At 49.4% G+C, this 13114-nt stretch overlaps 1 protein-coding gene across 8 annotated transcripts in view; it reads right to left on the reverse strand.

The window, feature by feature from the left end:
- Window positions 1-13114, reverse strand: part of LOC137412761 (uncharacterized) — a 130494-nt gene that overhangs the window by 9491 nt on the left and 107889 nt on the right. The window lies entirely within an intron of this gene.

Here is a 13114-nt window from a genome sequence, read left to right on the forward strand (position 1 = left end):
AGATATAAGTATGTAGGATCGGACAACCACCATGGAAAGATATACAAAATATGTATCGGTGTAATCAAAGTACACATTTTGGCCAGTGCAGTTTATATATTGAGTCTAGCCAACTCAACAATGGACGTCATGTTGCCGCCCTCGGCTAACAGGTGATAGCACAGGGATGCAACAGCCATAATTCTGACCATATCGTGTCGGTTCTCGTCCGATCACCGAGGTTAGACAACGTAGTGATTAGTTAGTCCTTAGATGGTCGGCCACTTGGGAATACCAAGTGCTGTAGACGTTTTACCCACAGCAGTAACGCAATAGAAAGGGTGCATGTCGGCGCAACGCAGCAGCAAGAGTCGGCGCAATGCAGCAGCAAGAGTCGGCGCAATGCAGCAGCGAGAGTCGGCGCAATGCAGCAGCGAGAGTCGGCGCAATGCAGCAGCGAGAGTCGGCGCAATGCAGCAGCGAGAGTCGGCGCAATGCAGCAGCGAGAGTCGGCGCAATGCAGCAGCAAGAGTCGGCGCAATGCAGCAGCGAGAGTCGGCGCAATGCAGCAGCGAGAGTCGGCGGAATGCAGCAGCGAGAGTCGGCGCAATGCAGCAGCGAGAGTCGGCGCAATGCAGCAGCGAGAGTCGGCGCAATGCAGCAGCAAGAGTCGGCGCAATGCAGCAGCAAGAGTCGGCGCAATGCAGCAGCGAGAGTCGGCGCAATGCAGCAGCAAGAGTCGGCGCAATGCAGCAGCAACAGTCGGGGCAATGCAGCAGCAAGAGTCGGCGCAATGCAGCAGCAAGAGTCGGCGCAATGCAGCAGCAACAGTCGGCGCAATGCAGCAGCGAGAGTCGGCGCAATGCAGCAGCAAGAGTCGGCGCAATGCAGCAGCAACAGTCGGCGCAATGCAGCAGCAACAGTCGGCGCAATGCAGCAGCAACAGTCGGCGCAATGCAGCAGCAAGAGTCGGCGCAATGCAGCAGCAAGAGTCGGCGCAATGCAGCAGCAAGAGTCGGGGCAATGCAGCAGCAACAGTCGGGGCAATGCAGCAGCAACAGTCGGGGCAATGCAGCAGCAAGTCGGGGCAATGCAGCAGCAACAGTCGGGGCAATGCAGCAGCAACAGTCGGGGCAATGCAGCAGCAACAGTCGGTGCAATGCAGCAGCAACAGTCGGGGCAATGCAGCAGCAACAGTCGGGGCAATGCAGCAGCAACAGTCGGGGCAATGCAGCAGCAACAGTCGGGGCAATGCAGCAGCAACAGTCGGTGCAATGCAGCAACAGTCGGCCCAATGCAGCAACAGTCGGCCCAATGCAGCAACAGTCGGCCCAATGCAGCAACAGTCGGCCCAATGCAGCAACATTCGGCGTAATGCAACAACAAGAAGAAAAGAGCAATCAGAGATTGCAAACCCTCGCCAGGATGTGTTTTACGGCTTTTGTTGATGGGGCTTTTGTGTTAAAACAAATATGGCGGCCGAACCCCATGACCGATGACAATTTTTTTTCTCCACAAATGTATTCCAAGATTATGCTCAAGAAATTACATCTTGATCCGATGACGTTTTGTACTCGTCAAATTATGACGTCATAATGGAGGCACCTATGACATCATTAACATATGTTATTCCCCATGGAGAGTTCTTTACAATGAGCCATGTCTCAGTTTTTTCTATTCAGCGCTTTCGGAGATGGAGGTGCAAATGTTTTCAGTTTTTCCAAGATGGCGGCCGAACCACGTGACCTATGATGTCATAATTATCATAAAAAAAATTATACAGGTAGAGTTGCATCTGTGGTGAAAATTTCCTGTCAATCGGACCAAGGGTTGCAGAGAAAATCATATTTATTCTGTGCGGACAAACAGACAGACAGACAGACAAACAAACAAACAAACGGACTCGAATGCAATACCCTCTCCTCAGGGTAATTAGGCCTCGTTTCGATCGCTTTTTTCCGGCCTGATGTCAATCTTGATGCGACTGAGTTCATTGGCCCAGGAGAGGTATCGGCCAGTCAGTTTGGTAGATAGCGGAGCCTGATGGTTTCGGCTTTCGGGGAAAGGTGGGGTTCACGTTATTTCCTCTCATCAAGGCCCATGCAGCAAATGGAGTAAGGGATATACAAGTTTTATCCATCCGGGTATTTTGAGGGCCGAAAGTCAATTTTATTGAACAATCCGCATACAAATTACAACAATGTAACAGAATCGTAATCACAGGGGAACCGGAAACGAAATGATGAGGGGGGAGGGCACACAATGGATGGGCTGTTCACCTGACAAGAGGGGCTGTGAGATGAAGAGAACAAACAGGTGAGAGTGCCATGAATTTGAGTCACAATGAAGTCACAACACTGAACTGCAGAATATGCAACCTAGTAATTAGGGGGGGTGGGGGGTGGAGGGGCGCAGGAGGGGTGACACAACTGGCCGATAATTACGATGGTTTTGGCACGAGATGTTTACAGAAGGCAGGAGGCGACAATGATTTTACTACAAAGAGGGTGATTGATGCATATCGTGAATGCCCATCCCTGCATGAGAGCGCGAAAAAACTCACCAAACGCAAATTAAATGATTTGTCAAATGGTTCACATCACTCCAGGCTCACTTTCCCTGCCCATCCCTCTAGGCTCACTTTCCCTGCCCCATAATGTACGTCTTCATGGCCCATCACTCTAGGCTCACTTTCCCTACCCCATGTACGTCTTCATGGCCCATCACTACCGGCTCACTTTCCCTACCCCATGTACGTCTTCATGGCCCATCACTACCGGCTCACTTTCCCTACCCCATGTACGTCTTCATGGCCCATCCCTCTAGGCAAACTTTCCCTGCCCATCCCTCTAGGCTCACTTTCCCTACCCCATGTACGTCTTCATGGCCCATCACTACCGGCTCACTTTCCCTGCCCCATGTACGTCTTCATGGCCCATCCCTCTAGGCTCACTTTCCCTGCCCCATAATGTACGTCTTCATGGCCCATCACTCTAGGCTCACTTTCCCTACCCCATGTACGTCTTCATGGCCCATCACTACCGGCTCACTTTCCCTGCCCCATAATGTACGTCTTCATGGCCCATCACTCTAGGCTCACTTTCCCTACCCCATGTACGTCTTCATGGCCCATCCCTCTAGGCAAACTTTCCCTGCCCATCCCTCTAGGCTCACTTTCCCTGCCCAATGGACGTCTTCATGGCCCATCACTACCGGCTCACTTTCCCTGCCCCATAATGTACGTCTTCATGGCCCATCACTCTAGGCTCACTTTCCCTACCCCATGTACGTCTTCATGGCCCATCCGTCTAGGCTCACTTTCCCTGCCCAATGTACGTCTTCATGGCCCATCACTACCGGCTCACTTTCCCTACCCCATCATGTATGTCTTCATGGCCCATCCCTCTAGGCTCACTTTCCCTGCCCCATGTACGTCTTCATGGCCCATCACTACCGGCTCACTTTCCCTGCCCCATAATGTACGTCTTCATGGCCCATCCCTCTAGGCTCACTTTCCCTACCCCATGTACGTCTTCATGGCCCATCCCTCTAGGCAAACTTTCCCTGCCCATCCCTCTAGGCTCACTTTCCCTGCCCCATGTGCGTCTTCATGGCCCACCACTACCGGCTCACTTTCCCAGCCCCATCATGTACATCTTCATGGCCCATCACTCGGCTCACTTTCCCTGCCCCATCATGTACGTCTTCATAGCCCATCACTCGGCTCACTTTCCCTGCCCCATAATGTAAGTCTTCATGGCCCATCCCTCGGCTCACTTTCCCTGCCCCATAAAGTAAATCTTCATGGCCCATCACTCTTCTTTCCCTGCCCCATCATGGACGTCTTCATGGCCCATCACTCGGCTCACTTTCCCTGCCCCATAATGTACGTCTTTATGGCCCATCACTCGGCTCACTTCCCCTGCCCCCATCATGTACATCTTCATGGCCATCACTCGGCTCACTTTCCCTGCCCCATCATGTACATCTTCATGGCCCATCACTCTCGGCTCACTTTCCCTGGCCCATCCCTCTAAGCTCACTTTCCCTGCCCCATCATGTACGTCTTCATGGCACATCTCGAGGGATACAATTAATCCGACGCCTTCACCCAAAACGACACAGCATCTCCAAACCACACAGCCAACCACAACTCACAAAATATCGTGATACAACAAACAACAACAACATGCATTTTAAGGCCATTTTCCCTGCTAGAGCGGGGGTTAGCCTTGCGGTTAGCGAGCGGGGGTGAGCGGTGGTTAGCCATGACAATCTTCTCCATTTTGCCCTATTTTCTGCATCTCTCCTTGTTAACCCCCTTGCCCGCATTTTTTCTTCCACCATCTATAGCCAAGTCTTTCTCGGTCTTCCCCGTCCTCTACTTCCTTCTACATTCATTTCCATCACTCTTCTCAACCAGTCACTTTCATCCTTCCTCAACACATGACCAAACCATCTCAAACTGTTCCTCTTCACAGCATCAATCACAGGCAATATTCCCATCATCTTTCGCAATTCATCATTTGTCTTCCTCTCTCTCAACGATACTCCGCACATCCACCGAACCATTCCCATTTCCACCCTTCGTTGCTGCTCTACATTCATGACCCATGTGTCGCTCCCATAAATCATAACACTTCTCACACATGCAGCATACACCTTTCCCTTCAGCTTCAACGACACTCCCCTCCTCATCAGAACGCCACTCAGTTCCCGAAACTTCTTCCATGCACATCTCACTCTAGCAACCGTTGCCGAGTCTGATCCACCTTCTCCATTCAGCATGTCTCCGAGGTAGCAAAATGTTTTCACACCTTCCATCTTTTCCTTCAGTCCATCCATACTTTCCGCAATCAACACCAGATCATTTGCATACAACTCCCACGGTAAACCCTCCTTTACATTCCGAGCCAGCACCTCCATCACAGCTACAAATAGTAGTGGACTTAGTACCGACCCCTGATGCACTCCCACCTTCACCTCAAACTCACCACTGTTCCCGTCCTTCGTCCTTACAGCTGTGCACGCTCTTTTGTACATTGCCATCACAACTCTGATCAACCATTCCTCCACTCCTAACTTCCTCAATGCCCATGTCAATACTTCACGTGGAACCCGATCGAATGCTTTCTCCAGATCAACAAACCCAAGAAACAGCTTCTTCCTCTTCTCCATGTACTTCTCCTGCAACTGCCTCACAATAAAGAGCGCGTCTGTCGTTCCTCTTCCTGGCATAAATCCAAACTGCATTTCGTCGATCTTCACCTTCTTCCTTATCCTCCTCTCCAACACCCTTTCCAATACCTTCATTCCATGCTCCAATAACTTTATCGCTCAGTACAAGCCACACTCCAGAGGGTCACATTTCCCCTTGTATGGAGGGACGAGGGAACTCAGTTCCCAATCCACTGGAATGCGACCTTCTTTTACCACCAGATTACAGATCTCTGCCATTCTCTTCACACCCCAACTTCCTGCTGCCTTCAACATATCTCCCACAACTCCCGTCGGCCCTCTTGTGTCTGCCGAGACAGACACAATGTCGTCGGCCGACAAAATATCATGATAATAGGATGAAATTCCTGTTTTGCATAATGTATCGTTTGCGGTATCTGCGTGTACAGACATAGGGAGGAAACATGGCGTCCCTGCAGTGCAGATGCGCACAGCCAATCATAGTGCTGCTACCACACGCAAGACAATATATGGCCACACTCATATTGTTGTGGTTTTTGGGAAATTCTTCTCTCTGGGGGAGCGCATTGATGTAATCCCCAGACAGTTATGCTACAGTCTGTGGGAAGGTAGACCTTTGTCCATTGTCTCGGACTGTCGGGGTTCGGGTATGGGAAAATGCGTGGTTAGAATACTCTGTGTATTCCTTGTGTGATGTCGGCCCATTCCCAACAGTCTCATTTTCCCAATCCACCATCGGTCCATTCCAGCAATACCCCATCGGTCCTTCCTTTTTTTTTCTTCTTTTTTTTTTGTCTACAGAGTCGAGGCTCATGAAAGAGCTAACATTTATCAAACAAATCAAACAAACAAACAAAGTATATAAAAAGGGGAGCGGTCGACAAGATGGGGAGAGAAGAGGAGGAAGCACACAAACAACATTTTTTTTTTGTTGTTGTTTTTTTTTTTGTATACTGAATCGAGGCTCGTGAAAGAGCTAACATTTACTTCACAAACAAATCAACCAGACAAACAAAATATATAAAAAGAGGGAGCGGAAAACAAGATGGGGAGAGAAGGGGAAGCACACAAACACAACATTTGAGAGCAGGGAGATGTGTGGAAGGGAGAGGGCTTGGGGGGAGGAGGCGTGGGAAGGGGGGGGGGGGGGTGGAGGGAGAAGTATAAAGCACAAGGACACCAAAGACTTCCAGGACAGAAGTTGGTATTTCAAAAAAGTGGAATTGGGGTGAAATTAGCGGGGGTAGAAAAGATCAAGGTTTTGGATGGGGGAAGATAAGAGATGGTGGTGAACAGCAGTTTTAAAGACCTGGAGGGTGGAGTGGGATTGAAGAGAGTGAGGGAGTTTGTTCCAGAGGCGGGAGAAGAGAGGAATGAAGGAGTGAAGGTGAGCAGAGAGTCTTGATTTTGGCAGTTTGACCATAAGAGGGTTGCAGGCAGATCTTGTGCGACCTGTAGGAATATTTGCGGGACAGAGCCCAGAGAGAGCTGGGGGGGCAAGGCCAGAGAAGTCGGTAGAAGATGGAAAGACCACCAACCTGCCTGCGGTGAGTGAGTGAGAGGCCCTTGGAGTTAGCTTCATCGCGGGAGATTCCAATGATTCTGAATGCTTTGGTTTCAACAGCGTGAAGACGAGCTAGGTGTGAGGCAGGAGCACCAGCCCAGAGGGGAGAGCAGTATTCCATTGAGCTGCGGATGAAAGCCTTGTATGTGGTGAGGAGCTCAGGTGTGCCAAGGAAGGACTATGCACGACGGAGGATGCCCAGTCGGCGACTGGCTTTGGAGGCCAGATTTGAAATGTGGTTTTCCCAGGAAAGATCATGGCAGACAGTGAGACCCAAAAGCTTGAGTGACAGAACTTCTTGGAGAGGATTATTCAGAAAGTGGATGGGAGGGTTGTCCAGTCGGTCTTTTCGGAGAGACATCGGAAGAGTGTGAGATTTGTCAGGATTGAAAGACATGTTCCACTTGTTTGCCCAGTCTGTGATTTTGTCCAGGTCTGCAGAGAGTGAGGAGGCAGCAGACTACCGATCTGAGGGATGAAGAATGGAGCGACAGAGAGTAGAGTCATCAGCAAAGAGATACAGAGGATTTTCAAGAGAGTCAGAGAGATCATTGATGAAGACCAGAAAAAGCACAGGGCCCAGAACACTGCCTTGTGGAACTCCAGCCTGAACAGGAAGAGGAGATGAGAGAAACCCATTCAGGGCCACACGTTGACTACGACTAGAGAGGAAGTCCGCCAGCCATGCGTGGAGATTTCCATTGATACCAAAAGAGGAGAGTTTGGTGAGCAGAGCGGGGTGCCAGACCGTATCGAAGGCACGTGATATGTCAAGGGAGACTGCTCTAATTTCCTGTTTGGCATTGAGGACCTCCATCCATTGTTGAGAAAGCAGAAGCAGCATGTCCAGAGTAGAGTGTCCAGGTCTGAAACCAAATTGATGATCAGAGATCAAGCCATTGGAGAAGAGGAAAGATTTCATATCTGAAGCAATGATGGATTCCATGACTTTGCTGATAATTGGGAGAAGGCTGATTGGTCTGTAGTTGCTGGGATCTGTCTTTGCACCTTTTTTGTGCAAAGCGGTGATGTTGGCAGATTTCCAAGCAGATGTAAGATGACCTTGAGCAAAAGAGAGGGTGAAGAGAACAGAGAGGGAGTGAAAGAGCGGAAGAACAAGATTTTAGGACCCGTGGGCTGATGTCGTCAGGTCCAGTTGCAGAATCCGAGTCGAGGGTTGACAGAAACTTTTCCACCTTGTCAGGAGGAAAGGACACAGAGTCCAGGAGCAGCTGGGTACGACTGGGTACGGTGGGTACAGAGAGGGATGGGTTTGGGACAGAAGATTTAGAGGCAAACACAGAGTTGAGGCATTCAGCTTTTTCACGCACGGAGTCAGCCGTGTGGCCATTTGAGGTGAGGGAGGGGATGGAGGGGGAACAAACACCAGAAACAGATTTGACCAGACACCACCAGGATTTGGAAGAGGGAGACAGATAAGAGAGTTCGGTCCTGAGAACGGAGAGATATTGTTTCCTGGCTCTCCTGAGGGTGGACACACACTTGTTTCGGGCTTTGTGAAAGGAAATGAGATTTCCTTCTGTTGGATTTGCTTTCCAGGAGACGAAAGCAAGTTGTTTCTGGGCAATAGCCTCACCACAAGATTCCGTGTACCATGGACGGGAGGAAGGGTAAGACAACAGAAGACGAGATGGGATAAATCTGTGCATGAGAGAGCAGTTTGCTTTGGAAGATTTCCCAGGAAGAATTTATGTCAGAGGCAGTAGAGATGGGAGACCAGTCCAGATGATTGATGGCTGCTTGAAGACCGTGCCAGTTGGCCTGAGTGAAATGCCAGACTCGTCGACGCTGAGGAGGCTCTCTGAGAATGGTCAGAGAGATGTCCACTTTAACAAGCACATGATCAGAAGAGCCGATTGGAGCAGAAGAAGAGCAGCAGACATTTTCAGGGAAGTAAGTCATAACCAAGTCCAGAAGAGAAGATGCTCCGTTGACTGAAATCCGGGTCGGGAAATTGACAGATTGTGTCAGTCCCAGCGAGTCACAGAAGTCCTTTGCTGAAGAGCCATGGCTGGTGAGAGCGGTACCCACACCCAGCCAACTGGCATGGTGACAGTTGAAATCACCACATATGAGGAAGAGAGAGTTGGGATGGGTAGATAGAAGTTGGTCCATATTCTCAGACAGCGAGATGTAGATGGAGTCATCACTGTTTGATGGACGGTACAACACACATATCTGAACAAAAGGTGGGAGCGAAGGGGAAGCCGTAGCCAAAGGTATTCCTGGGGGTGAGGTGGAGAGAGGGCAGTGCAGGGCGAGTGAGGAAGAGAGTTTTTTATAAAGATAGCAACCCCACCTCCAGGACGAGGCTCAGGTCTATCATACCGGAGGAGGGAGTAACCTGGGAGAGATACCAAGGAATCAGAGACATCATGAAGGAGGAAAGTTTCTGTTAAGCAGATCACGTCTGGTTTGTCAGAAGCAACCTGTATGGAGAGATCAGACAAGTTTGAGCGAAGGCCCCGGATGTTTGAGGTCCATACTGTTAAGGAAGAGGAAGGGGGAGCATCGGATACAGAACAGGGGGGGGGGAGCGGTAGGGTAAGATGTGGAAGAGGAGGAAGAGGTAGGGAGAGCTGTTGAAGGTGTGTCGGAGATTACAGAATAGCTTGGAGAAAGGGAAGAATGGGGCAGACAAAAGGTTTGATGGTGATTGGGAGAGGCGCAGTGAGGTGTTATTTGACGAGGGGGAAGAGCGAGGCAGAAGGTTGAGGGAGATGAAGGTGAAAGTTGGAAGGGGGAAGAAGTGGGGAGGACGCTTTGAGGGGGAGGGGTGAGAGGGGAGTCTAGGAGGGGAGGAGCGAGGGAGAGTCTCGGAGCGGAGGGGTGTGGGGGGAGATTTGAAAGGAATGGGTGATTGGGAAGATTTGGAGGGGAGGGGCAAGGGGGAAGATTTGAAAGAGATGGGTGATGGGGATGATTTGGAGGGGAGGGGCAAGGGGGTAGATTTAGAGGGGAGGGGTGATGGGATTTTGAAAAATGTACGATTAATGGGAAACGAACATTTATTGCAAAATGAGTTTCTTGAGACATTAGAGTCAAAAATACGTTTGAGGACGCTGGAGGGAGGATGGAGTGCTGGAGAGTTTAGGGAATGAATGAAAGATGCACTATAAGAGATGGAATTTTTTTTTGGAATGAATGGATTTGGTGAGCAAGTCGAAAGCATCCTTTTATAGAAGAAGAAGAAAAAGGTGTTATAGAATATGACAGAATACAGGTCTTCAGGGGTCAGATGAGACATTTTTTAACAACGTGATCACAAACGAAACAACGTGGTCGAAAAACGAACGAACGAACAAATAAGAACGAATAAACGAATAAGAACAGAGGGAAATGTTTTTGGGTTTTTTTTTTTTTTTTGAGATTTTAAAACAAGGAAGTATGGGATGAAAAGACCGTGAAAAACAGAGACCGGAAAATAATTGCAGCGCGATCAGAGAACCGCTGAGACAAAAACGAAGCCTCAAGCCAAGGTTGGACACAGTAGCCTAGTACTACACTTAGGCCTCAGAATATGCGATAAGAGAGACCGACGATTCTGTACACAGGTATGAAAAACCAACGCCAAGAATACTATTCAAGACACCCCAATAGGTACATACAAGACCAGTTTCGACAAAAACACAATTGAGAAAAGTTACTTAACTTCGAAAGCGAGCGTGCATGGACAGCTTTGAAGAGACGAGACCTCCTATCTTGCGCATGCGCATCAATCCCCCTTGAGAATATTTGAGAGCAGGGACATCGGGAGATGTGTGGGAGGGTGAGGGCTTGGGGGGAGGCAGGATAGGTATAAAACGCAAGGACACCAAGGACTTCCAGGAAAGAACGTGATTAACCGTGAACGCCATGTTCCTAAAGGCGTCCATGTAGTGAATACTTCCAGGCCTCACCACCCAACCACCATGGAACCTGGCTTTCAGCTCGGCCTCCCGGGGAAAGTGCTATAGATTTGCTGGCCTTTGGGTTTTTTATCACAACCCCTTAACCTTCATTCAAGAGAAACTAGAAGTAAAAATCAGAGGGGCAGGGACAATGTCGTTGTTGATGCTTGGTCCAGAGGGAATTAACTTTGGAAAGCTCTGGGGGTTGTGAAAAAATTTGTTGCTATATTTTTGGGGAAGGTTGAATATTGTTGCCCACGGGGATTGCCGATTTGGGTTGTGAATTTACTTTTGCTTGTTTAAAGAGGGCATGCAAAGAAAGTTTTCGCTGTGTTCAAACTTTCTTTCTTGAGGGGGGGGGAAGTGTTACGGATTTGGCCCTAATGATTGTTGTTATGATTATTGTTGTTGGTTCTAAGTATTCTGGTGATTGTGGTTGAAAGGAAAGGGTTATTATAGTTAAAAGATTTAAAAGCGCTCCTGGTAAAAATGTGGCCGGAAATCCGGATCGTGACCGGAAGAGCTGGAGCGAGGAAGAAGAGGCGGTAGGAGATCGTGAAGAGACGTGGTTGTTGAAGCTCCAGACCGAGCGATCGACATACAGTGCGAGTGAACTTTGCGTCCTTAAAGGGAAGTTCGGGCGATAAGAGATATCGCCGGAGTGCGTGGAGTCTGTGTTGTCGGGTATCCTCATTGAGGTTCCGGAGGATCCTGGCCTCAAAGCCCGGGTTCGAGTGAAAGCCGTCCGCCATCTTCGCCACACGAGCAACCTGCAGTGAACCGGTTTTGGTCGTGTCGGCTGGGCATTATTCCCCGGTGGTTTGCCGGGGACGGCTGTGCAAGAAAGGGCACTTGAGAATTATACAGAGGCTCACGGATTGAACCGCAAACGTGTACGTCGGAGCGCGTCTGTGAGGTTCCTTTCCACCGCTGTAATGCTGGGTGCTGAACAACGTGACCTCGAGGTCGCCTCGATCGCCTACGCCTCAATCGACTTTGATCGGGCCTTGACTCCCCGATCGCGGGAGCGCACAGAGACATTGGGACTTCCCCTTGGAGGGGTGCAGAGACATTGGGGAGGTGCCGTGAGTTTGGGGTTAAGGGGCTTGGTAAGGTTACCATCGTAAGATTTGATAGTAGGGGTGATTGCCCCCATTGTTGTATGGCTCTTTTTGTGTGATTTCTAATATATTATTGTTTGTTCATAACCTGGTGTGGTTGCATTATTGATTTGACTGTTTCATTTGCTGGTTCCATTGAGGGTTTCATTATTTGCTCGATTTCAACCAAGGATAACACATCTTTCTGCCGGGGACCCTCTCGGGGTTCGGAGGTCTACCGAGACCCGAGGTAAGGGGAGGACCCCGTAACAACACACACAAATACTAACGCGCACACACACAAATACTAAGGCGCACACACACAAATACTAACACACACACACAAATACTAACACACACACACAAATACTAACACACACACACAAATACTAACACACACACACAAATACTAACACACACACACAAATACTAACACACACACACAAATACTAACACACACACACAAATACTAACACACACACACAAATACTAACACACACACACAAATACTAACACACACACACAAATACTAACACACACACACAAATACTAACACACACACACAAATACTAACACACACACACACACACACACACACACACACACACACACACACGAAGGCACGCAGACAAACACTAACGCACGCAGACAAATACTAACGCACGCAGACAAATACTAACGCACGCAGACAAATACTAACGCACGCAGACAAATACTAACGCACGCACACAAATACTGACGCACGCACACAAATACTGACAAACGCACACAAACACTGACGCACGCACACAAACACCGACGCACGCACACAAACACCAACGCACGCACACAAACACCAACGCACGCACACAAACACCAATGCACGCACACAAGCACCAATGCACGCACACAAACACCAACGCACGCACACAAATACCAACGCACGCACACAAATACCAACGCACGGACACAAATACCAACGCACGCACACAAACACCAACGCACGCACACAAACACCAATGCACGCACACAAACACCAATGCACGCACACAAATACCAACGCACGCACACAAATACCAACGCACGCACACAAATACCAACGCACGGACACAAATACCAACGCACGCACACAAATACCAACGTACGCACACAAATACCAATGCACGCACACAAATACTAACTGGGCCAGGATTCAAACCCAGGGATAGACAGCTTAAAGGCGAGTGTGCGTACTTGTAGGTGTGGGCATTCATGCCAGCCAAATAGCAACCCTAAATTGGGCCCAATTTCAGAAACGTAAAACTTTTTATATTGAGGTGAGGGGGGGGGGGGGGGGGGGGGGACAAAAGAAAAATGAACTGCAAAGGATGAGATGGGAGCAC

This window comes from Myxine glutinosa, chromosome 8 (assembly GCF_964187855.1).
Source record: "Myxine glutinosa chromosome 8, kmMyxGlut1.1, whole genome shotgun sequence".
NCBI classification, from domain to species: Eukaryota; Metazoa; Chordata; class Myxini; order Myxiniformes; family Myxinidae; genus Myxine; species Myxine glutinosa.